This window comes from Leguminivora glycinivorella, chromosome 12 (assembly GCF_023078275.1).
Source record: "Leguminivora glycinivorella isolate SPB_JAAS2020 chromosome 12, LegGlyc_1.1, whole genome shotgun sequence".
Lineage (NCBI taxonomy): Eukaryota > Metazoa > Arthropoda > Insecta > Lepidoptera > Tortricidae > Leguminivora > Leguminivora glycinivorella.
Genome location: NC_062982.1, coordinates 20,448,202 through 20,476,102, shown reverse-complemented (window position 1 = coordinate 20,476,102; position 27,901 = coordinate 20,448,202). Strand labels below are relative to the sequence as shown.

The 27,901-nt window shown below is 39.7% G+C and overlaps 1 pseudogene; it reads left to right on the top strand.

The window, feature by feature from the left end:
• The first annotated feature begins 753 nt into the window (after positions 1–753).
• On the top strand, positions 754–24,543 carry LOC125232047 (annotated as a pseudogene).
• The last annotated feature ends 3,358 nt before the right edge of the window (positions 24,544–27,901 follow it).

Here is a 27,901-nt window from a genome sequence, read left to right as displayed (position 1 = left end):
TCCATTGATCAAACTAAAATGTATTTTTTTCCTAAATGCGGATTAAGAATTTTGTTTTGTCCCACAGCGCTGCCGGGCTCCTCCGACTGATGTGCGTGCGTCGGAGATCACTGCCACCAACGTAAAACGTCTGGCCTGGTCCACGGCGGCACCTGAGGAAACCGCTCAGCAGTACTACGTCATACAGCACAAACCTAGTTAGTGCTAACCAGGTTAGTAGTATTTATCTACAAAAAAAGAAAAACTCTAATCAATAAAAGTTCTATGTCGTCAAACAAGTCAATAAAGATATTATGACAGTGACGGACTGACTGGGTCCTTCATTAAAACATTTGCGCCCATTTATTTTTCTGAATCTATTCTTTTTTTTTTTTCTCAAATCAATGAAATGATCGCATATATTCATTATTAGCAGTAGATTTCATTCCAAAAGATCTTCATGCTGCTCTGACTCAAAGTAATAGAGTATAATCTTGCGTTTTCCTTTTTGAGCGAATTGTTTCGAAGTCACCTTCCAGACTATATACTTGCCCACAGAACAAATTGTTCAGCTAGATCACCTTTCTCGTAAATGCAGAGACCTTTCTTGATTACAGCACTTAATGTCTTAGTCGACTTACTTTTCACTTGTATAAGACGCCTGACTTCACCTTTTCTACTATATTCCTCACTCTTCTATCCCTACCGACAGGCATTCAGCGAGATCTCCGGCGTGATAATCGCAGTACTACTCTGTGACCAACTTCATCTCCATACACCGAGTATGAGATGTTCGTGATCGCTGTCATCAACATCGGCCGAGGTTGCCGCCGGCGCCCGACTTTATCACTACTGGGGAAACCGGTATGTAGATATTTTATAACCATCTAGTTACGTAGTCTTACAAAAACTTTGTCATAGGACGCAAGGATATATGCCATTCGGCCACACCAACGCCTCACGTTGGGCGCCAAAACTGTAGCTTGACTACAAATCGAACATTTTTCAATTTTGAACATTTTATAATACTTCCGTTCGTAATGCAAAATCTCGACGATTCACTTGTTTTCAACCGAGAACGTCGCGTAATTTTTTGTTTGAAACTGAACGATACAGAAGAAACATGTGGAAGCAGAATTGCTATTAGAATACAATGAAAAACAACAAAAAGCAGTAAATGTATGTATGGGGCCCTTGTAATCAAGGAGAAGAAAATTTGGGCTTCTTGTTAATGTCTACTTATTTATAAATTTAATTATTTACTTAATGAGGTGCACTGCAATTTCCAAATGCAAATCCAAATTATTATAAACATGCGCCATTGCTTCCCTCTATTAAGTTAACATGGAGAAAATATATCATCAACAGAAACAAGATCATCAACGATGCCTCAGGAATATACATTTTTAGTATTTCGTTTGCAATGTTGTAAATGAAATACTAAAAAATGTTACTACAAAAGCATGTACAAAATTCATGATAAAATAAAGCTACTTGTTATTTACTATCCTAAGATATAGAGAGTACATCAAAATGAAATGTCAAAATATTTTTATCCAGCATTGCTCCGTGTTTCGTTCCAGGAAATTGAGTTAACTGATGCGGTATTATTTACCCAAATCAAAGTATAAGTGCAGTTCTAATATATTCACGAATTGATAGTATCATTACCGATATCAAAGCAACATTTTTATTTTCGAACGTATGGATTTTGTACCCAATCATCCATTAAGGCTTGAGCCTGCTATCATTTCGACAGTATCGCTTTCGGGCCCCATTTATTTGCATTGGAATTGAGTAAATATGTAGAATGGGACATTTTTTCTTTGTGCTGTTTTCTATATTTTTTTTATCGTATTATGCATACCCTCAATAACGCGACGTACGACTATCGCCGCCGCTTCATGTAAGTTCGGCTTCGAGTACTTCCTACAATACTTTTATTTATTTCATTTGCACTTTTATTTTTATTAAAGTAGACAGTAGAGTTAGTATGGATCTATTTTGTTATTTATTCATGCACCATTAAAGTTTTATTATCGATTTAGGGTCTTCTTTATACAAATATACACCTCTGTTTTTGCACCGTTTGTGTGATGTTTGATAAGTACTATATATTTCATGAACTAGTTGCTATATTTTTTCGCATCCTTGCAGTGGATTCTGTATGGGAGGTACTGTATATATGAGAACTTTTGATTATGAGTATACATGATTGTAAAGGGTAATTAATAGCATGTTTCGTTATCGTAGGGTTCAGAATTGTATGAGGTGGTAATTTTGTTTGTAGTTGATTTCAGAAGGTATTAATTATTCTAACAAGGTTCTCTATAATATTTGATTAATTCTTCTTTACTTGTAACATCTATTCTGTTGTATCCTTTATTTTTAATACAAGACCTCATTGTCGGATGGCTTTCAAATAATCTCGTAATAAAATTCTTCCCTCTTTTTAGGAAACAACATTTGATACAAAGAAATAATGGAACATTTTCTCGATCGCTGTCAAGCAGCTATCATATCAAATTTATCGTCCTTAAATATTAAATTTGAGTTTTTTTTTTTCCCTCTCGAGTTGTCTCGATTGCCGGAGCAAAACAATAATGGAACTCTGATGAGATGCTAATAAAAACGTTGCCATACGAAAATTGTAGTCGTTTGTTTTACGTTTGTAATAAAGGGAAAGTTTACGGACATCGGGCACAAGATTATGTCGTTTTAATATTACACTGCGGTCGAAAAACTTTATTGTCTCGTCCTTTCCGAGTATTACAAGCAGAAAGAGATTTTTCATTAAGTGACGCCCCTTTTCCTGGGCGCGACGCCGCGGCATTGTGCTGCTTATTGCTGCATATTTGACTTTGACGATAATTGACAGCATCCTCTGTCTCTTCTTAATTTGATATTGCGTTTGCGTATTATTACTTTTACACAATGGTCTTTTAACTATTAGGCCCTATAGGGAAGACTTGCGAGGGACTTTGTCATATTAATGCCGCCGCCGAAATTATCACGAGTTGATTTGGGTGATACCTTAAACGTCCGTTCTCACTGGTAACTTTTGTAATAATCATTATGGAGAGAGAAATACGCCGGAACTAGTAGGTCTGTAACAAATCAATATTTATTGTGCTTTGGTGAAAGTTTGAGACTCTACAAAAAATGTATAGTCAAGCTAGCTAAGTCTGCACCGTATTGATGGTGTGGGAGTGTTATCATAAACACAACTAGAAAATTATTATTATGTTTAAGATCAGATTTGTATACTCTATGCTATCATGTTATTGGTGTAGTGCTGGTTTTAATTGAGTTCTACATAATTCAAAATATATATGTATAGATGCATGTGGAAAAAGATTTTCTTTGTAATATTACGGAAACGTACGAAAGGTAAGGTCATGCGTTATTTCAGTCAGTCTCAGTATAAGTCCATTTCTACGATACGAAGGCCCGATGGCACTTAAGACGGTCAATTAGTTGCTAACAATAGGATTACTGATAACAAAAGATACCCGATTAAATTAATAAAAAAGATTGCACTCGATGCGTGTTAATTTGAAGTGGGTCAAATTAGATAACAAAAGGCAAACATTATGAGTCTCTATTGTTAAGTTTTGAGCGCTTACCCGGGCCTTCGTATTTGAAATGGACTATACAAGATGTACTGACATTAATTGAACTGACATGTAGCAATGAACGGGAAAAATACTAGCAATACGAAGAATTTCTCGGGAAGATGAATGAAAACCCTTCTCGCATTACATCTGTAAAGTACTTAAGACTCTAGGGTTAGAAAATTAATGAAGGTTAAAGTAAGGGTTTAATAGTAAAATTGTAAAGTTATATTGGGCACTGAAGATTAACAGACGCGATAATCCATGAGTATTAATCATAAAAGTTTTATTTTATGGAAATAACTACTACATGAAGTGTAAGGTCATTTGGGTAACATTGGGTATATACATGTTTTGTTGTTTTTATATTATTCTTTATCTGACAAGGCTAAGAATTTGTACATATAAAATCACTACAAAAATATATAGACACATTATAAAAAAACCTAACCTAGGGTGCCGCCAGCAGCGGGGTAGGGCCCAAGGCCCAAGGGCCATGGGTGGTTAGGCTGCAGAGAGAGTGAACCGCCGGACTATCCGCGCTGTGTCCAAGATCACCGCCTTCGCATCTGACCCTTGATATTATTATTATTCATATAGCGTTCATAACAAACGAAGGTGATAATTGCGTTCATATTACCAATAATTTTAAACTGCCATCGTTTCATGCTTTAATACCGTAATATGATTGGGATTAATAGGATTATCCCGCACTGGATTTATTGGATAATTTGCTCACAATTATATAATATTTATTAATCTTTTTATCTTTATCCGATTAAAATAAATTCAAGGACCCAGATTAAATTCAGTTTTTTAAATAAATACGTATTACTACAACGCTTATATCAAATCAACATGAGTGTAACATATTCCGAAACATTTTAATTCCTAAATGGAAACTAAATTAATTGCTTTTCAGCCTGTAACAGTTCAATTTCAAGTTATTTTTAATATTTTTATAACACACTTCAGTAAATTGACAATATTAAAATTGGTCGTGTACCTACCTTTGTTTTACCATGAAATATAAAATGTTAGTTTTGGAAATCGGCATTTTATCAATTTATTTTACAACACAATGTAAAGAGTATTTTTATTAATGTTATTTTATACCAAGAACAAGTGCCACCTTTTGCCTTTTGATAATGACAATGACGTTAACGGCGAATGCTGAAGACCCCAGTTCGATTCGGCCTCGAATATATTTATCATCTGTTACGTGTCTGTTTTACTACATTAAATAAATAAATAAGTATTGGGGACACCTTACACAGATCAACTTAGCCCCAAACTAAGCAAAGCTTGTACTATGGGTGCTAAGCGACGATATACATTATACATACTTAAATAGATTAATACAATACATACTTATATATACATAGAAAACATCCATGACTCAGGCACAAATATCTGTGCTCATCACACAAATAAATGCCCTTACTGGGACTCGAACCCAGGACCGCGGTTTAGCAGGCAGGGTCACTGCCGACTGAGCCGGACCGGTCGTCAAAGAAACAAATTTATTCCTTAACATTAGATAATAGATACCTACTGGGTGCAATTTTTTGTATTTTAAATATTTGTAGAGTAAGACCCAGGTTTTTTTGTTTGTTTTGTTGTAGTTGACGTATTTTGAACCAGGCGTGTTGTGTTCCTCATTTTTGCTTACGGGTTTAATTTTTATATTATTTTACTTTGTGAGCTACAAACTATATCTATTGTGAGACATTCAATATCCATACTCGACTTTAAAGAATTCAATGAAATGAATTAGAGTGAATGCTCTCAAATAATTCTCGATATATTTGTTGTTCTTAGCTAGGTTCTTACTAAGACAAGATATACCCAAGAAGGCTTTGCATTTTATTCTATTTTCTAAGGAGTAATAAGTAAATAATCTCGAATTATTTTATACTGTAAAGACGGTAACGACCTGTATCTGTTTCACCAGGCAGTGATAATTGTCGCCCGCCAGTGTCATTTTGCTGTTCATTGAATGATCAACAAGAAAAATAATGACGACTGAGTAATAATGTTACTTATCAGTCGCAGAAATAGGCACAGAATAAAAATTGTCAGCGTCAAGCGTCAATGTCGGTGAAATAGGCCACAGTCATTCATAATCCGCGCTGTCAGTTTTTACTTGAATATACTTCTATCATGCCGATAGGGTATGTCCTTTCCTGGTTACTTTTTCAAACATAAAAACAGAAATTTAAACTTGAAGGTCATATCTTGCTCTTGCGATGCTGGTAAATACATCAAGGGGGTTAAAGGTAAGTAAATATGGAGATAATAGAATGTACGTTTGTTTTTAGAACCGGGTTCAGCGCCGAGGAATGTGCAAGTTCGGCCGCTGAGTTCGAGCACCATGGTCATTCAGTGGGACGAGCCAGAGACGCCGAATGGACAAGTCACTGTGAGTAAAGATTTGTAATACATTTGTACTGGTCGGAATAATACACCTGGCAGTCCCGGATCACGACAAAGCTTTCTTTTTGTGTGATACTTAATCGGTGGAAAATGTTACGCCCTCCTTAGACGCGATGGCGCCATTGCGCTGTCCTGTCAACAGCCAGTGTGGCAGCACCATTTCTCAACGGCAAGAACACAATAGGGTCTATTTTTATGCACCCACGATATTATCAGAGTACAAGTCCAGTGTCAGTCACCCTTCTGCATCATTAGGAACAGTTTCAGAACCATAATTGAATTTAGTGGGTTCACAGCTGTGCCTATACTGAAATGTACCTACTTAACTTATGTACCTATGAAAGCAATACATGACTGATTACTAAGTTAATGTATTTTTTAATCCCAGGGCTACAAAATCTACTACTACAGACCCTTCGCAGACCCTACAATCATGGCATTCGCAAATGGTAAGTTTTAGTTTCAATTAAACTTACATGCAATGTACTTACGTGACTAATTGTCATGTGTCCCCTTGAAGGGGCATACATGAGTATACGCTGCACTTCGGGGAGTGTGCTCAAGAGCTACACGATCTTATTCCATCGTCCCCATTCTGCCATTGGAGTCTTAGACGCACGGCCGGTTTCCATCCTTACTTTTTAGATATTCCGCGAATTCGCACGAAGCGCTTTGCTTCTTTTTCCTTATGCGAACTGCCAAGGAAAGGAATTCCTTGCCGGCGGCTATATTTCCGAGCTCATATAACCCGGCAACCTTCAAATCAAGAGTGAACCGGCATCTTCTGGGCGAGCTCACTCCATCGTAGGCCACGTCTTGGCCTTTGGCTAGTCTCTGGCCAAGAGTAAGCCCATTTATAATTAAAAAAAAAGCTAAAAGATTTCAGCTTGCTGTTTAGAAAATATATTGGTACATGTGTACAGTATTCGATAGATAGACTCATAAACAAAGTGCTTACATATATCGGTTCCCGTCTTTAAAGTTTCCGATCGAACTCAATCGGTCAAAGAAACTAGTTCAAGTCGTTTAATTCCTTTAGTACAGTTCAACCACTAGTCGCTTGCGATCTCGGGTCTTGGGATTAATAAGAAATACCGTGGAAATACCGATCTGTAAGATACTCGCTATATGTACTACGATACAGAAAACGAATTGACCCGAATATTTAATGAGTTCCATGCGTTTTCTAATTTAAATTGTAGGATATGATTTCGATTTGTATGAGACAAGGACCGGATATGTCAGTGTCTTAAGTAAATATTTTGACGTACACTATGGTTAGAAACTGTCACGCATAAGCATCGTACTATCATAAACACTTTTATATCCCACCACAATTTTAATGAAATAGGAACATTAAAGATTGTACCTACGTCAGCTGCAAAAATGTGTATGAATTTAACAATGATTCATAATTCAAATTCATTCATAATTTCTCCTTTGTAAGGACTTTTTTGCAGCTGATAGTATTATGTATACTGGGCGGTGATTTGTACTGAAGCAGAAGAATGACAGAGTTCATTGATGACCCATTAGCGATCCTTTCGCATTTGATCGCCTCCTGATCTGAAATCACGTTTTACCTTGTCATGTTACTTAAAAAACGACTGCTTTAAAATTGGCTGCAAACAAATCTGAATCTTGATCTGTTTTCATGTTTAGATGGACAATAGCTTCGACCTAGACAACGATGGGGAAGTAAGAGCTAACCCCTCACACAGTACAACACCTGCATCAGAGTGTTGTGCGGGACACTTCCTAGCCTGGTTCAGGGCCTACAGACTCCGCCTCCTTGTCCCAGGTCAAAACTGCAGCAAGTTGTAATTTTGGCAGGTCCTTCTCTTCTTCAATCGCTCCTTTCATGTTTGAGGATCGACCGCCAACAGTAATGTCCTCATTTGAAGTTAGGCCCCGTCTTACCCTCTGGATAAGCGATCTACTGGTGTCGTGGAGCTGATATGTCGATAAGGTTAGCTCCCTATGTTCACTTCGCATTTTCAGACACCGTGTTTGTCGCCATATATAAAAAAGAAAAATCTATATCCATAGGCCATAACACTGAACAGAGCAGTGGTGGTTGTTCGGGGGACTCTATCGTCAAAAATAAAGTGAAGTATTGGTTTGAGGTAAAATGCAACGGGATGACTCCTAGTGTTCAGCATGTAAAACACTGCTTCTGAAAATTCGTAATTTGGAGAATACGCACATTCAAACCAATCTGAATCCCTGCGTCACTGGGGAACTCTTTCAGTATAGTATCAAACTGACTTTCTACAGCAAAACAACAAAATAAAGTAATGTCAGTGTCAATACTGACAGGATTCTGAGGTGGAAGTAAGACTATACTCTGGCAGAGTGGAAGGTCACAAATAGATGTGAACGCTTTTTGAAGCGGAGAGGATTTCGCCTAGCAGCGTAGAAGAAACATGGGTCATTGCCCAAGTGAATCCCGCTTTGGTGACAGAGGCGTCGATAGACTCAGTGACGACTTGTACGCTAGCGCGATGAGGTCTCAATAAATCGAAGTTTCACTAGTCAAACCAGCTGCTTTCTTTAAGAACCTGTCTAAATCTATTTGCACAATATGGAATCATTATGATAAGATTGTGGATGACAACACACGTTCAATTCATATAAAATTTATATTTTTCTCTTGTGGATCTGGTTAAATAATAGGGAAATCACGTTTAAACATAATCATCACTGGTGTTTATTTCCCCAGAACTGCATGATAACACTTTCGTATTTAAGTATAGGAAACCAGCCCAGCATTATTTGTTTGATGTTGCACACCGTACGCCCTGGCCCACGCCAAAAATACATGGTAGTACGCTTCTGAATGATGATCGTGCATCACTGACCATATCTACTTCGTAGTCTCTCTTAGTAACGGGTGTAGAACTTGCGTAAAATAGCACGCAAAGCGCGTGAATCCAGCAACGGTGAATCCTTCATCGTTTGCTTTTGGTAGTAACATCGCAACCATCGAACTGCGTGCGCGGCAGGCAGTGTAAGCAGGCGAGATCGTCGTCTGTTGATACATATCGAATATCCTTGGCGCTGCCCTAGCGCACGCCGAAGACAGCACTATCGCGTCGCGCCGAGCTATACCGGAACTGACACTGCTTTACGTCAAAGCTAGCATCATACATAGCGAAGCGCACTCACCAGGGTTATAATGCAGTTATTTTCGCCAAACCTATGCGATACTGACCTGGATATAGACCGTGATTACGTTTTGATTTTTTGTTTGGCGTCATACTTCTGACCACGTGAAAAACCATGATATTTGTAGGATGTTTTCCGTGATCATGATGTGGCATGTAACGGCGGCCTGAAACATCGGGAGCTCGACAGAATACCAACCGTGCAATCCCGGTGATTAGTCCATGAAGATAATAATTCCAGCCGAAACTGACACTACGCTGCCAAAGCATCTCCAGGAAGTGATTACCTTTTTATGTTTCTTTCTCAGTTTACTCTACTTTCGTTTTCAGAACAACTTTTTAATGCCTTCCCTCATCTGCTTAAATATGCAAGCGGTAGAGGACAGGAGTCAATAGCGTTTTTAAACATGGTTCAACATGAGCTATAGATCGTAAAAATGTGAGGGCCGGCTTACCTCAAATACCATAAATACCACTCAGGACATGCTTGGCTGAAAGGTCCGATTATAGCTCGCTTTCAGGAAAAACTTGAAGAGTGCGTGATCTATGCTAATTCTTCAATAGTTGTCGCCAGCGAATCTATGCGCCTGGCGCAAGCAAGACGATGATGATATGGACACACGTCAGAAGCGTAAGCATCGTCACGCAAGAGGATAGATGTACTTTTATAAACTGAACGTTAAAACGAATTGCCGTTTAGACAGAAAAGGCACTTAAGGCATGACTGACTCTCGCTCATCACATTACAAATATGCTACGGAACCATGATTTGACCAAAAAGGTCTGCGTGAACAGCTTTCTTATTCAAAGCTCGTAACATATCTCAAAACAGGTGCTTTCAAGCTTTACAAACACAAAAAATGGCAATAGCTAAGAGACGATTGCGACCACGAAAGGTAACAGTCAGATCAAGCTGTAAATCTTTACTTCAACTAAACCGACTGTCTCGATTGATGTCAATGCTATCAACCAGATGCTAGGAAACTGTGCAGGTAATGAAATTAATGTACCTCAATGAGGTCTTCGTACCAAAAAAGCGCCCTCCTAAGCTAACAGACTTCATCTTCGATGATGGCGCTTTTTAAATTCAATGAGTCGATGACGACTGAGGCTCCGTGGCGGGGACGAATGGAATGTTTTTATGTTATCACTAAATTTGTTCATGTGAACACCAGTTTTTTTTTAGCTTTCTTGGATTTGGTGGGTACAATAGAATGCCGGAATCTTGTGATACGGTACAGATTCAAACTTTGAATTATGATATACTTGGCGCACAAATATTCTGTTCTTTCGCCGATTATGGCATATTTTTACTGTAAATGACTGTCATCTGATTTTGGCATATTTCAAATACCGATCTATTATTTTTCACTGTCTTCTTTTTAAAATAAATAAACATAAAATACTGCGCTTTTGCCCGGAGGCTTTCGTTTCGCCAGTGAAAAAGAGGATGTCAAAAGTAATGCTCTATGTCACTCCATCCCTTCAACGCCGCATTTCCACTTAAAAAATCAGCGTTTGCTTGCTCGCCTCTTCCATATTTTGCTGTGGAAAGACGGACAAAACAAACAGAGACACACACACTTTCCATTGATAATCTTCCCATTGTAAAGATGAATAAAACTCTTAAGTGAAGGCGCGTTGGTTCTTGTGTCAGAGTTTGGTTGGGACATGAGAGATATTACAGTACTTTACCTGGATTCAAGAATAAATTTGTCTTTGTCGCGCGTGAGTTCGATAAATTTTGGGGCCGCGCTGATGAGGTATGGATTCGTGCGCGATGAAGAGATGTTGGTAGAAGAAGAAGTTCAATCAGGATTGCAGCACAGCTAGTCATGGGTCATGCGCCAAAGCCGTCAAGAGTTTTTTTTAGGCAATTCTATTCCTAGCTAACTGCCAGAAGGCCAGAAGAGGAATCAAAAATGCTGGTTTGAGTTTTTTGCAAGTGGACCTCAAGTAACGTACCAAATTCCGAGACTTTATTTCACTGACTCTTCGCCAGAAATTCCCTAATATCAGGCGCTACATCATCCAAAGTAATAGACCAAGAAATCGTTACGAAATGTTAGGAACTAAAATGATTTCCTTAATTTTTTTTACCAGAGATGATTCTGCTGTATCAATACATAACATCATTCCGCTGGTAGGTTTAGGGCAGGCATTTTCAGAGAATTTGGGACCCCGCATCGAAGTTAGACAGTTGTTAAGAAAATTTTAACTCATCAAGCTCTCAAAAGTGATAAAAATGTTCTATAAAAATATTGTTTTTTGTGTTAATAATATAGTCCTTCAAACGACAGATTATCACAATCAGAAATGTGAAAAAATAAATGCAAAAGAGACAGATTTTAAGGCGCTTAGTAAATCCAGCGTCACAAAACCCAAAGTGAGTTACCTTTATTCTCTTGTAAGACATCAAGCTAGACTTCGGCATCACTGGAAAGACTAATCTTCCTGTTTTCTTCCTCCAGACGCATCCCGATCGACGGAGATTCACAATCCTCAACGGGCTGTACCTGGAACGACACTGTGTATTTAATACACTCCGGCGAGCGGTTTGCCTGTATGCGAGAGGGAGCGCCACCACGCCGCCCTATAGCCGTCCCGGACGATGACAATATGGTATGCCCGGTGTGGACGCGCGCTCGGCGTGACTGATAGCGGAAGCGGTCGGGACCTCACTTTGGTTGTGCGATCTGGTGTGGGAGCGTTTTTCAAAATAAATATAATCTACTAGCATTTAAGTTCTAAACTTGCGGAATGATCCTATACAAATTTCCACCCCTATTTTCCAGGAAATGGGGTGTTAGAAAGAAACAAAAAGTAGCAACACATGGCTACTCTCCATCCTTTCAATTAGACTCTTCACTTTAGAAAATCACGCCAATTATCGCCCCGGCTTTAGTTGTGAAAGACGGACAATGCAAACAGACACACACTTTTCCATTTAGAGGATACAGGGTGACATAGAGTATGGATTTTGTCTGGTAGTGGTCCTTATCAAAAATATCGCGTTAAAAGAAACAAGTGATAATGTCGCACCGACAAAGTAGTATCACCTACAAAGTAATCCCCAAGATTCTTTGAAACATGCGACAGGATAATGCGTTGTAAAGTGTGAAGTTTAATAAGTATCAAAATGATTGAGAATAGGCAAAAAGCATTTATGTTTCTTTATTTAGAATTTCAATGAAAATAAGATGAATTTCTAATAAAAGAAATCAACCAACAGATAAGAATAATAAATGTAAGTCACTATGAGCTGTATCAAGCGTTTATTTGCAGACTTTGAAGTCTCCACCGGTTCATGCCTCGAACAATTCAAATTTTAGCTTGCTTTTACGATAAAAATTCATGAACTCCACCCGATCAAGCTTCCAAGATTACGATCTATTGGATATTAAACTCCTCACCAGTTGCTGAAATTTTCTTTTTTAAATTCGGTAAACTGACGTAGGAATTTTCTTTTTTTGACGTATGACATGTTCCACGCGAACAAAGCCGTCTACCAATTGTTTTCTTTTCAACTCGCTAAGCTGCGGAAACAAAATTACAACTGCGTAAAGGACCTGATTAACTCGGTGAAAAAAACTCGAAAAGGGAAATGGGGAAATCGCTCCCGCGATATTTGCATTTGGAGATTTTGAATCAGGCGTGAGGTCCTTCGACTGTTCCTCTTTGCTTTGACAGTGTGAGAGTGGGGTAGCAGAGAGAAAACCGTTTCCAAGAGTAATGAGGAGAGATCTGGGTAAATATTCTTTGATTGCACCTGACTTAGCGAGAATCATTTTATATTGCTTTACCAAAGTATTTTCTCACTGAAAATCGCTCCAATGGCGCTGTATATTATTTTAGTCAGCCACTACAAATATAACTCCAGAAAATGATCGATAAGGACAAATACGAAAGTTTCCGGAAAATAATGATGGTATAAAGGATCTCAGTTAATTATTCTGTTCAGAATTAACTGTTCTCGTTACTCTTCCGTTATGTTTTCTGTCTGTTAGCGAAGCTAAGTTTTACAGGTGTAACCGTAATGTAATTTCACATAACGCACCTGCTCGGCACGCCGCCAGCATTGCAGCGCGCTGGCACCAAGTTTTACCCACAATATGTGTTTTGTAATTGTAAACTGCCGTCGAAACGGTATATGTGGCTTTACAAATTCACCAGCCAGCAACCAGTCAAACAAGTGACACTTCAAATATTGGCGATTAAATAGTCTTTCTGTTTGAAACAATTTTTGAGCATCTTTTCATTAGTAAAGTATGGAACCTCAATTCTCGCGACGAACAGTACGCTTAAGGAGACGCGAGTTACATGGGTAAGTGCGCGTACGTCACCCTACCCTAGTAGTAGTTTAATGTCGTTAGTAGGTCCGAGTTTTACATGAGGGGTGTACACCTCAAGTTATTTTTTACATTATTTTTTTGCTTAAATCCCACTGTTGACGACACGAAACGGACATGCCGTTACGAACCATCATTAACTATGCGGAAAGCCAAAGACGGGAAAACATCACTAAATATGGAAACATCATGCGGAACTCATGCTGCCGTGGTCGTGTCACAACATAATAAGCACAATTTTCTTCCAACAGGAGAAAGTGTTGACGGATATCACATAGAGATGTATGGGCGAGCGATCAGCACGCGTACACCACACTAACACAAAATGCGTGCATGCTCGATTTATTTTAACGATTTACCGTCGTCTTTCTTCATTTTTTTGGGCACCGTTTTGTTTCAATCGCATTCAGTGATTTGCACGTCGGTTAGGGCGGGTTAAATCTGGCCGGGCCTTCGTTTGAGTTGCAGGTTGTTTTATTGTTGAGCGACATTTTAGTTCCCGGAGCGCCGCCAATGAACGCGATTGCGTGTGGCGGTGTCGCCGACCGCGATTCGTGTAAACGTGGCAGCTGCCGCTTGGCGGAGCGAGCGAACGGTCGGATCGCCGTGGAGCGATAGTTGCCGTGCGTGGAGAGCGGTCGGGGGGGATTCCCGGAGGCGTAACCAGATCTGCAGAAGCTTTAACCAGACGACGTTCGGAGCCAGAGTGAGCCTCCGGCTGCTGACCGAGTACCGGATCTGGGTGCTGGCCGGTACTGATGCGCGTCGGCGACGGGCCCGCCTCCTACCCCCGTCATCACTGTGCGCACGCATGAAGACGAAAAGGTGCCCTGGCATTTTTATGGACCTCTATTTTATTTACAATGGTTAATTCGTACGGCTGAAATGAACTTCCGCTTTGAAATTCTCCACCATTACAAATCTAAAGTGTAAGCATTAAGTAGGTACATTGTAATTATTAAGCCTCCTCAAATTAAGGCAAGAATATTCCCGCTGCTTTACAAGCAATCATTGTATCATATTTAGATAAAAATGACTTTGGTCCCTATAGACTCAAGCATCTACATTTTTGAGCAACATATCTAGCCTCATTACACGTTTTCTGACAGTGGAACGGTAGCAAAATTGTCAGAAGCTGTAGAGTTTATCTCCGCCGGGTTGAAAGGACTGCACTCAATTCGACGAGCATATTTGACGATATTCTAAAGCCAGGCTTTGAAGCAAAAGATTTGAAAAAATCGAGAAATTATCATGAAGAAGTTTTTAATGGGAGAGATAAGTAAGTTATAACTGCTAACATAAATGTAAAAGAACATTTTCTATTGTTACTACTGGCACATGTTTCTAAACGTCCACACAAGAAAAATTCGCTGAATTGAAAGATCCTCACCCAACAAGCGACAATAAGATAATAATTTTTTTTATTTCGACAGTTATTCGCATTTGGTTATGCTGTATCAGAATGCAACAATTTTGGAATTATTTCACAATTTCTTTTTCATTGAAATATTTTTTTACATTCGCGCAGGTTTATATACCTGCTTTTCCTGGTATTGCATGTATTTTTCTATTAATTTTAATTCAAGCTCAAAAGTTTGAACTATAATCATCTAATGAATAATATCAGAGTAATTAACATTGGCATTTTCTGGTTCTAAATTCTGGGGAGATTTGGTATGTGGGTCGACTTGAACAAACCATATATCTCATAAGTTATTTTGTTCAGATTAAATGCCTATAACTGTCCAATTCACGGATCTTATGAATGGTTTTGGTTTCTGACTTGATGGAATGGAACAGGATTGAATGGAATCAATAAATACGACACTTCACAAAGTGGCTTCACTCATCAATAATACAGATTCCATTTAAATAATTAATTGTGTATAGATTCCATTTCAGTTGTTTATTGGTTTATGAACAATGTTTACATATTTAATTAACATTGCGGTAGGCAACTTGAATGGAAATTCATTCAACAATTTTGTTCAGAATAATTTCAATATCAAATCTTCCAAATTCTAAGCGCCAATACCATCAAAATTACTGAATGTCATTTTTTCTTTTGTTCCTTTTTTGAGAGCACATAGCAGGAATTCTAAACAAGCGAGGCTTTATTCTCGTAACAAACGTTTTACTATGCTTGCCGATAAATCCATGTATATTTACCATGTCACAGATGACCAGTGCGATTAATTTCACTGCATTCTAGCCGTTGCACCATTGGGCGGCGTAGAGCTTGATATTTCCACTCACTGTCACATGTAATGATTTCTTTTTGCCGCGTTAATTCTTGATGGCATAAGATGGTACTTCACTGAAATGCAAAGTTTATACAGCACCTGGTATATTCGACGGCACTATTATACTATTGATTTTGGCGCAGCACTTATTGTTGAGTATTTAGCGATGGACACAATTTTATGCTTTATTTACCCACACAGCACCGTTTTCGTTCAGTTTATTTCACTGGGCACCAGATAGGTACAGTCTTGCCGCGCGCAATCTATTGTTTTATTTATGATTGCGTGGGGTACAGACTGCACTTTTAGGAAGCACTCAGCACTTAGCGACGACACAAGGTGAGAGAACGAGTGCGTGACACACAAGAGCGCATTAAGGCGCGCGAGCGGCGGCGCGCCCGGCGCGGCGGCGCAGCGTGGCGCAGCCTCATGCGCCGCGTGCGCGCTGCCGCGCGCCCATACGCACACGCACCGGCCCGAGCGCCGCATTTGAATACCAATACCGTGCCACACCACACGCGCGCATGTTCAACTCACAACTTCTCTACTCACTCTACTCTATACTATCTACTATTAGCGGAACGGCCGAAGCGACTCCCGTCCCGAGGATCCGAACTAAATTCATCACTTTATATTTCATTGGCTGTACTAGCGGTATCCGAAGGATAGATCCGAGCCGCGCTCTTCGCCCTGTACTCGATCTGCTCAGCTCAGTTACTAGACTTCTGCACACTTTCTTGTCTTTCTCTGTCTCTATCTATCTAACTCGCTCTCAGGCTACGACTTCTTTGCAAGTAGCGATTTCTGTCTCTTCCTTCCTTCTTCTGTATTATCTATCAGACTTTCTGTCGTGCATGCACACTAGATATTGTGACATACAATACTATGCCTAAAGTACGCTATCGCCGTTACTACGAGCCGGTCCAAAGAACGCTGCGAGACATTTCGGCGACGATCGCTCCAGCCTCTGACCCTTTACTGAACATTGTGAGGAGCACGCCGAGACATGACACTCTGACACTGCCACAAACATCACAGAAGACCAACACAAGGACGAGGCACCACACACAGAGAGATGGCGCGCACCGCCACCACACACGACCACCGCCGCCGTCGCGTTAATCAATACATGTGCGTGTGAGTGACTTCTCAGCGCCGAGGGACTAAATTAAATTCAACTGCAGAGCCTTTTTCTATTCGAACAACTCCCCGGAGGACGGAGCCGTACAATCGTGTGAAAAAATGAAAATACTTACCCGCATAATTCACTTACACACACAAAGAATATTCATAGCGACAAGAAAATGTTTCGCGTATTTCCAAAGACATTTTTGCTCCACGCGAGAAATGAATCCCTCTCGCATTTGTTCGACGTAGCAGTGAACAGAAAAGGCAATGCACGCGAACTAGACTGACGCCGGTGTCCCAAGCGGCTTAACCCGAATGCGCCTCCTAAAGAGCTCAAAATACACAAGGAAATAAGAGCGCCCCCTATTTCGCCGACAAGCGTTCTACTCGTAATCTCTCACTTAGTAGTTCCGTTCGCCCTGCAATGTTCGCACAATTTGTCTTAAATGTATTTGAATGCGTTTTTTCTCTCTTTTTTCTCGTCACTGACTTTGTATGGGCCGCTGGTAACCCGTACAGCCGTAAGGAGTGAGTACACTTTACTATAGTGCTTGTTTAGCTGTGCGTTTGTGCTTGTGCCTAAGCTTTATGTAGATCGATCTTCCTAGCGTGTAACCTAACCGACTCTTCTACGCAGACTGTAAGTGGTAACGTTTGAGAGACGCATGTCTTGACTATGTGGGTTTGAAGACTTGGCGTGTCCCCTTGTAACTTGCAACCGATGCCCCCAAGTCTGACGCCCCCAAGCATGTATCCCTTGCAGTGTGTGAATTTTGAAAACAAATGCTGCTTTTGGAAAAACTATAGATGAAAACTTACATTAAATGTTTACTCTTGTGAACTGTTGTTTGACAATTTTAGTTGTTCTTAACGATGTGGATTGGAAGGTAATGGTTTTTTAATTGGTTATGGTGATGTAAAAGGGCGTAAATGATATATAAGTGTGTGTTGGTATTCAAATGCCCGATCGAGATGCTGAAAGGCTCGTGTAGACACTTGCCTGGGCCGAAGTACTCTATCAGCATTGCGACGGTGACTACCGACCGCACTCACTGCGTTAATTTCCGATGCAGTCGTTGCTTTGATCCAATTTAGGCCCTTAAGAGTTGAAGCTTTAGGTAGTTATCTAGCACGCTCCGTAGATGCTGATAGGGCATTAGGTCCGTATTAGAGGAGTGCTGGGACGGTTATGAGACATTCTGTTGTGTGGTCACAGTGCCGGGGAGCCTCAGGACGTGAAGGTGACGGCCATCAACTCCACGTCGCTGCACGTCACCTGGAAGCCGCCCACGAGAAGGAGAAGAACGGCATCATAAGGGGCTACCATAAAAGTGCATGTGCAAGAAGTTCGAGAAGAGGTTAAAATATTTTTAGCTACTTTTCAAAAAGATCAACTATTTATGTTGGTAAAATAGTGACATGTACCATTCATTCTTTGGTGGTTAAATTTTGAAACACGTAACATCTGAAGATTTTAAGATGTTCATACAATGTTAAATCTCGTCTTAGAATAATGAACGAACACAATCTAACCAACAATTTCCCCCACAGGAGCAAGGGCCTCCTCAACGACCCTATGCGTTTCAACGTAATGGACGACACGACACTAGAACTGAACATATCAGGTTGCAGCCTGACTCCCGGCATAACGTGCAAGTTGTCGCGCTCACCTTCGCAGTGGTGACAGACAGGAGGTGCCCCTGTGGTATCGAGTGAAGACGCCCGGCATGGAAGCCGAACAGCATCACACAGGTCAACCCCCGGTGCTAGATGACACAACAGCCTCTAGGACTTTTGGCTAAACCCTGGGAATCTTATATATTTTTTAACTAATCTATGCCCTTCTCTGTTTCGTGGTTCTTGAACAGACAACCCGCCAATTCGCATCGATTTGAATCTGGAGTGGACTAAACCAATGCACACCTATGGAGACTTACTAGGTTATCGACTGAGATACGGTATAAAGGATCGTAAAATTTGGAAGAAGATAATTTTGCACACCAAAGTTATACTTCCTCATAAAAATTGCAGATCTTAGAAAGAGGCGTCCAATATGAATTGAGGATAGCTGGATGCAACCATATCGGTATAGGACAGGAAATCCATTACGCGACGGCTCACGCCCAGAAGGTGGGTCAAGGGCCCTCCAAGTAAACGTTGCCAGACATCATTTCCAAACACCCAGATGGTCATCATCTAGGCCAATCAAGAGCACCAATTTAAAGTGCTTGACTCGGGGCGTAGTCAGATAAAGAAGTATGACGTTGGAGTTCTTGTAAAGAAAGGTGATCAGTCGTCTCTTATAGAAAGGACTACGACAGCGAATAAGACTCGTATTTACCTGATTAGAAGAAGATGCTCATTACACGTTCCATGTTCGCAGCTTGAGACAGACTCATTGACCATTGCGACCAATACAGTGGCGAGATCACGGCGGCATACTGAACGGGATGATCGGCAGAGCACCAATGTTTGCTTCAAAGCTGTCGCCACATCTGAGTCTGACGTGAGCAGTGGTGGGAACCGCGTGCTCGAGAAAGAAGAAAGATATTAGAGATATGCTATATTCTACACTATGACGCCAGTCGACGACTTGGACGAGTGGCAGCAAAAGACAGTTCATGTGGACGCATTCCGCTGATTTGGAAAACTTGGAAAAAATTCGCAGAATAATACAAGTTAATCGCTGAAGCAGCGAAAACAGCGGACGACGGTCTAGGAAGGCGATTATCAGCACAGGTTACAAGTTAAAGTGGGAACCTAAAGAAGTGCGTTTTTATACTTTATAGAGCTTCCAAGACGTGTCCACGCATTCAATGACGCTATCCTCTGGCTCCACCGTTACGCTTGAATCCTCTGTTAACTATAAGATTTCACAGAACGCGATCGAAGGAATTCGCTGACTCATTAGGGATGACTCAAAACGTAAGAACACCTCGAAGAGATATCATCGTCAAACACGATAGAACATCATATTCCATTAACGATTTGTCACCCTTCTACAACATATAGTAAGGGCACGTTAGTGCCATACCCAACGACGACACCTTGTATAGCAGGCCTCTCCTGCCAGTAAAATTACCGTCACTACCCAGTTTTGCAGCACCGAAGCCCATGGGCAAAGTCCTGATTTTTACGGCGTTGTTGAAAATGAAGTGCTAGTTATTCTACTTTCAAGCTCTTGAAGAGTACGGCCCTATTTCGTATTATTATTTAGTTAGTAGTGCTCCGATGATAAGTGTCTCATGAATCTACAAGAATCCAGATCTAATCTCTGGCCTAACATATCGAGTTAATAAAAAATAACGCTCGTACCGACGACGAAAATGCTCCTTATATAGCTGCCAAATTCTTACAAAGAAATATTTTATACACTTTCCACCTGGGAAATGATGAAATTATGAAGGTTTCTTGAACAGAAAATTAAATCCAACTAAGAAATATCGCGTTTTCGTGAGGGCTGTTGTTGACACGCCTCAGAAACACTGGCAGTACACTTCGAGTCCGTTCTCAGAATACTTATCTCTCGATATGCGGAAGCTCCACCCTGTGAGAGCCTACAGGCCGGGCCCTGACAAAGATATTAATGGAGATCCAGAAATAAGAATTGAGGAGAAACAGAAAAGAAGGGCATGTTTTGGATAATCTGGTCTCATCATTGCAGCATTGAGTCTGTCTCTCTGCTTAGTAATGTTATTTTTTGTGAAGAAGCGACGACAACCATGCGTAAAACGCCAGATCAGGTTGCGGTCACGCGGCCTCTTATGGCTGCAGATGTTGGCTTCGGAGCACCGTCCGATCCCGTCGAAATGCGAAGACTTAACTTCCAAAACCCCTGCTATGATTTCTCATCCACCTATACCCATCTCAGAACTGGCTGAACATATCGATAGACTCAAATCTAATGATAATCTCAAATTCTCGCAAGAATATGAAAGTATCGAAACCTGGTCAACAGTTCACATGGGACCATTCCAACATGGATGTAAACAAACCTAAGAATCGATATGCAAATGTGATCGCGTACGACCACAGCCGCGTCATCCTACAGCCAATAGACGGAATATTTTGGAAGCGACTATATCAATGCTAACTACTGCGATGGCTACCGCAAGCATAATGCCTACGTTGGGCATACTCAAGGACCTCTGCAAGAAACATTTGCAGATTTCTGGCGCATGTGTTGGGAACTGCGAACGTCCACGATAGTTATGATGACCAAACTTGAGGAGCGCATCGAGGATCGGGAAATGTTGATCAGCACTTGCCGAGCCGCGGCAGCGAAACGTATGGCATGATGACTGTAACCATCGCGGAAGTTCAGGAACTCGCCACTTACTGCATTCGAACTTTCCAAGTAACCAGGAACGGAGGTGCTGGAGCGGAGGGAGATCAAACAGCTGCAGTTCACAGCTTGGCCTGACCACGGTGTGCCAGATCATCCGGCTCCCTTCCTACAGTTTTTGCGACGTGTGCGAGCTTTCTGAATTTGCCTGATGCCGGCCCGTTAGTTGTTCATTGTTCCGCTGGTGTCGGCAGAACTGGCTGCTTCATCGTCATCGACTCCATGCTAGAGAGAGCACGATACGAGCGCACTGTAGACATCTACGGTCACGTCACTTGCTTGCGAGCTCAGCGTAACTACATGGTCCAAACCGAAGACCAGTACATCTTCATCCACGACGCTTTAGTCGAGGCTGTCGTCTGTGGTGACACCGAAGTGCCGGCTCGCAATTTACACGGGCATATCCAGAAACTTATGCGTATTGACACTATTGAGAATATCACGGGAATGGAATTGGAATTTAAGAAGCTCGCCAACATGAAAGCGGACTCTACTAAGCTTCGTCTCTGCCAGCTTGCCTTGTAATAAGCAACAAAACAGACTGGTTCATATCTTGCCATTTGAGTTCTACTCGGGTCTGTCTGACGCTAAGGGATGGATCTGATTATATCAACGTTTCATTCGTCGATGGGTATCGGTACAGAGCGGCTTATATCGCCACGCAGGGTCCTCTGCCTGATACCACTGACGATTTCTGGCGTATGCTTTGGGAACACAACTTCTACCATAATGTGATGTTAACGAAACTCAAGGAAATGGGCAGGTGAGTTTGCATTAACTAAGAGTACATTTATGATTGTCCTTTGTATTTCTGTATTCTTTTACTAATACTGATAATTTATTACAGGAAAAATGCCATCAGTACTGGCCATCGGACCGCTCTGTGCGCTATCAATGCTTCGTAGTGGATCCTATTGCTGAATATAATATGCCTCAGTATATCTTGAGGGAATTCAGGTAAAACTCTCTTAATTGTAACGTATGTAAACTTACTTTCCCGGATTTGATCCAAATACTTATGTTGTTTTGTGAACATAAATGCACACATTCATTCTATATGACTAGTTTACAAACTAAGGCCCTCACAAAATATGTCTTTAGTCCTTAATTGGAACTCGAAAAGACTTTGACAGAGCCAAATAGAAGATTCAGTCGTGGCTCAAAAATTAGTTCTGGCCAATATTCGCATGTGGTAAACTCTGACCTCTATTTAACCTCTGAATACCTCATTAGGTAACGGATGCCCGTGATGGAGCGTCCAGAACGGTCCGTCAGTTCCAGTTCACCGACTGGCCTGAGCAAGGAGTCCTGAAGAGCGGAGAAGGCTTCATTGACTTCCTGGGACAAGTGCACAAGACCAAGGAGCAGTTTGGACAGGATGGACCTATCACAGCACATTGCAGGTACGCTTAAAGATTTAACGGGAATATTTATGTCTTTAATGTTACCTTGCATTAGTCTGGACTGGTTTATCAATATCTTAGTGTGTTTAAATCTACACCGTGTTTCCGGTAACACTCCAAAACCTTAGACACCCCAACTGATTTTTATTTTTTAAACTCATCTAGAGTATTCATCTTTTAATCTGATGTTTACTTTTTTTAAATTGAATTTTAATTTTCTGTACAGCTCTACTTGACTTTTAGCTCTACACTCAATAAAATAATTGCTAACTTCCACCATAAACCATAAAACCATTTATTTGTGTACGTTACTGCAACGACATAAGGTTTACCAATAGACAGCTAAGATGTCATTGTAAAACACTTTAAAGCTTTGTCACAGTAAACTTCAAATTGGACAGGTAAGCAAATTTAAACCCAATATTCAAAATGACAAGGTTGTAATTAGGTACGAGTTCAATTTGTTATGACTTATGATAAACATTAAGTTTAAACTGACAAACAACGTCAAACTCGTAGCGGAAAAAATAATCGTTCAAGTAACCAGCCAGTATTAATACCCCTAAATACTGAAAAAGGTAAACAACCTCTAGCAATTGATATACACAATGTTGTCTTACGAGTACAATAGAATATGCACTTAAAAATAACTAATAATACAAATTTAAATAAAAATATTACCCCCATCAAGATATAGCTCAATCGATTCTACTTCTCGATTCTGAACAAACTGTTTTCAGGTTTTTAGTGTTAAGTGAAACACGGTGTATATTGTTGAATGTTCTTTGTCTTTTTAATTCTATCTCACACTTTCGATGGGACGTCATCCATGAGACTACAGGTCCAATAGAGTTATCAGTTAGTGGATGGATTAGATGGGTTACATCCGTCTGGTTTTCGATGCATTTTTGTACATAGGCATCCAATGCGGCAGGGTTCTTACTATTTGTTTTTGTACAGCGCGGGCGTCGGCCGCACCGGCGTATTCATCACCCTGTCGACGGTGCTGGAGCGTATGCAATACGAGGGTGTGGTTGACGTGTTCCAGACCGTTCGTACGCTGCGCACTCAGCGCCCTGCCATGGTGCAGACTGAGGTAAGGACCAAAACTTGACCATTGTATCGCAGGTATCAACAGTACCGGTAAGTTCTTCACATTAGACTGAATCTTGACGATTACAGTTCGGGTGTCGGACGCACCAGCGTGTTCATGCTCAACATAAATCTTCATAAGAATATTGTAGTATGTTCGTGGAAATTTTCGTAAATTTTACTAGGAAAATTGGGATCACATAATTATGTAGAACATGTAATTATGTGACATGATTATATTGTGTTGCGCTCTGCAAACCTACCAAGTCTACCAACTGTGTCCAAACATGAAGATATTTATCAGTTCCCACGAAATATAAAATAAGCTCATATGTTTTTCTTCCATGTTCGTAACCGGTTTGTGAAAATCCGGTTTCCCAATAAAATAAGTTACAACCAAATTTTATTTCCAGGACCAGTACGAGTTCTGCCTACCGCGCCGCGCTCGAATACCTCGGGTCATTCGACCACTACGCCAACTGACGGTCGCCCAACGTACTCGTCTAGTCGAACGCACGCTTAGCACTACGAATGTACTTAAAATAACGCATTTACTCTCAAAATACTGGTTGGACAGGCGAGCGAGTCGGAACTTTTAATGCGGCCAGCCACTTTGTTAACTGACAGTTTTAGTAGACAATAAAAAAGTCCATTTATAATTCCATAGGTTGATTTGACAGTAACTTTGCCTCGAAATTGTACAATTATTTTCGATGCCTCCTTGGTCACTTATAGACGTCGTTCAAGTTTCCAAATCATCCGCGATCCACCAGAATTAACTTTCCGAACGTGAATTTATTATTACACTTTTGTAACTTTATTGACATGTATTGTCAAAGTTGAGTAACATGTTCGCAAAAGTTAGTTCTGACTCCAAGCGCCCTGTCAACTATGACGTAGTGATGTTCGACCTACCATAATATTGTTAATTCAATGTTGTAGCAAACCATTATGAGAGGTTAACATGTATGAGTGCCTAGGAACGCTACTTATGACGTATTATATAACGAATGTGACCACTATAAACATGATTGTGAGTCGGAAGGAGTAATAACTATTAATACTTAATCCCGTATCTCCTTATGATATTATACGATGCTGTTCATGCTATTTTTGTCTTTTGAATAGGAACAGTTAATGTTAAATTCCATATAAAACGGTTGAAGTATAGATGCATTTAAAATATTACAGATCAAAGGACGGTATTTAAAAGTCAGTGTAACATTATGCCAAAGTATAATTTGCTAATAAAGTAATTAGTAAATGAAAACAGTGCGCTTAGAGACTGCGATCTTTGCCGGGACGCTTTTTTACACTTTTTAAAGATAAGTAGTGTAAAGACGGTAACACGTTTCATTATTGCAATACACGTTAATCTTTAGACGAATCGGCTGTGTCGTGTGAAATGAACTTTGTGTCGGTCCCGTGTGTAGACATTATTTTGTGTACATAGTTGTATGTGATGTCATTTTGTTATTTTTTTGTACACCCAATTTTATGACAGCCAGTAATATTCGTATTTTAATTTAATTAAGGGTCCGCAATAGGTAAACTTGGATGTGTCAATTTAATATTGAAATGGGAGTTTGGACGTAAATGTATATGAGTTAAAGTAGGATTTAGTGTACTTATTATTGGAAGAGTTTGAAAATAATTATTAAAATATAGCAATGAAAGTTACCCATTGTGACCCCTTAATTGTAACGCAAGCTAAGTAACTATGGTAGTTATGTTTTTTTTTTTCTTTAGCTCAGACTTTACACTTGATTTTTCAGACGTAGATATTTCTTTTAATACTTATACTTATGTAGTTTTTATCACTGCTTGCTTCTAGATGAACGTGATTCGATGACATATCTATATTTAGGTAGAAAAAATGTTTTGTCGGTGTGGTAATGTTTTTATGTGAATATGAGGGTAGTTTAAAATTTATTTGCATAATTTTGGGCGTGATGCGAAACTACAGTGCGGATGAAATATTGAAAATAAAATAAGATAAAAATAATGAACGTGTGACTCGGTTTAATCAAACTCGAGGTGAATTTATGAATATTTTCTTTGTTTAAGTAATTACTTTTAAAATAATACTGAATGAACTTTTCAGTGACTAAGGACTTAACTGAAGGTTCCAATGCCTCTATAACCCTACTTTAAGCTATCTCTAAGTGTAGTACGTTGTTTAATCTTTTACAGTAATCCCTTGCCTAGTATCGTGTAAGATTTTTAGGTTTTTCACTAATTTTATACAATATACCTACTTATACCTATCGATGTACGTATAAGTTAGTGTTAAAGTTGAGCTTCTAACTTAGTGAATACGGCGCGTATGAGAATCGAACTCGATAGAGAAGCGAATTCCAGTGATTTCCGTATATATCAGCCGTTGAAACTACTCAAGTCTACTAGACAACTGCTTAAATGCTTCTGTAGTATCACAAATCTTCGGGGATAGTGTAATACCACGTACAGATGTCGTGTCTAATTGTTTTCTATATTCTCGGAAACGTTCGTATTTATCGTGCTAGTTCAGTTAACGTTAGTACTTCTACTGAGACTGACTGAAATAGCATGACACGTTCGTAAGTTTCCGTGAAAATGAGAAGAAAGAACATTTTACATTACATCTATTAGTAACATTATGTAGATAAGGTGCCAATTCTATAGACTATGTTTGAAATTGAAACCTTATTTATTTGTTGTAGATACTTGCGAGCTGTTGCGCTGTCTCCGACGAACTGCATTTTCAGTTGTTTAGTTACCTTGGTAGAAAGGCGGTCGTTCATGTAACTGCCAATCGTTTGTCTTAGCTATTAAACAACCAATGAAATACGAAACGTACGTAGATTTAATGAGATAATTGTTAAATTGAGGTTATAGCGAAATTTTAATACTCGTTAATGAATTGAGGACCGAGGCATTGCTTTACAAATTCGATAATGCCACCTGAATGAGGAGGCTTTAATTTCATTTTGCGTTTTATCATATTATTGGCGAAGTATTTCACGGCCATTCCAATTTTTAATTTGATTTTACTATAAATACATTGAATGAAATGGCATATAAAGTGAAAATGTATTGTCGCCCATTCTAATTTGATATAATGTTTTGTTCAGTTTTTATTTTACATAATCTTTTACGTTTATTAGAAGTATTTAGGTAGCATTTATTTTATGGCGTCCATTCCGTGTTTTAATTACTGTAGCCCTCCACGATCCATCTTGCAGTCCGTCCGAAGAGGCAGTTATTACATTCGGCCGAAACGAGTGTTTCATACTTCCGCTTCTCCGTCTTTTTCGGATGAACGGCGAAATAGATAATAGCTATTCGAAAATAAGGCAGCTTTTACTTTACTCCTTGCCATAATAACAGATTACTGGAAGGTTTCTAACGCACATTAACGATCTCTTGTATAATGTCCGTAAGCTTAGGTAACCAAATATTGTTAATAATTTTCTTAGCCTAACGTGATTGTTGTTTCAAACCAATACGGTGCTGGATTTGTTTTGTATAGATCATCCAATTCATAAACTAATAACTTCATTTTGTATTTCCATTCATTTAGTTTGTGTATAACGTAAAAGACTGATATATTTTCGATGTGTTCTTATTAGAAATTGTTTGTGTATGTTTTATTTCCGTATCAATTGTAATTTTAGATTTAACATTTGTGTATAATGCCCAAGGTTGCTTAAATTCCTAGTATAATTTGTACAAACTTGCATTTGTTTATGAAAGTTCCACTGTGAATATCTATAGATCTATCTGTAGACTTTTTCTATACTCATTCCGTATAAAATTGAACGCATCGCATGCTACTTTTCGTGCTTTGAAAAGGCACAATGTCTATAGCCTTTGCTTTAAAAAAATACTTTTTAGTGCAATTAAAATGGCGCCCGCAATATTGCAAATGGCGTCCGTGTTATTGCAAATGGCGGCTAATGTAAATGTAGCAGTAAGTTTGTAGGCGATGTTTATTTTGTAAAAATTCCCGCGCTGCGTCTCGGGGCACAGTGGATTCGCAAATTATACATATGTATATGAACAAATAAATTATGTGAGACCATAACGATGGTTATTTCATTTTACGCTATGTAGATACCCTATAGAACGTTTATTTAAATGTTATTCTTAAAAGTTTTAAAAGG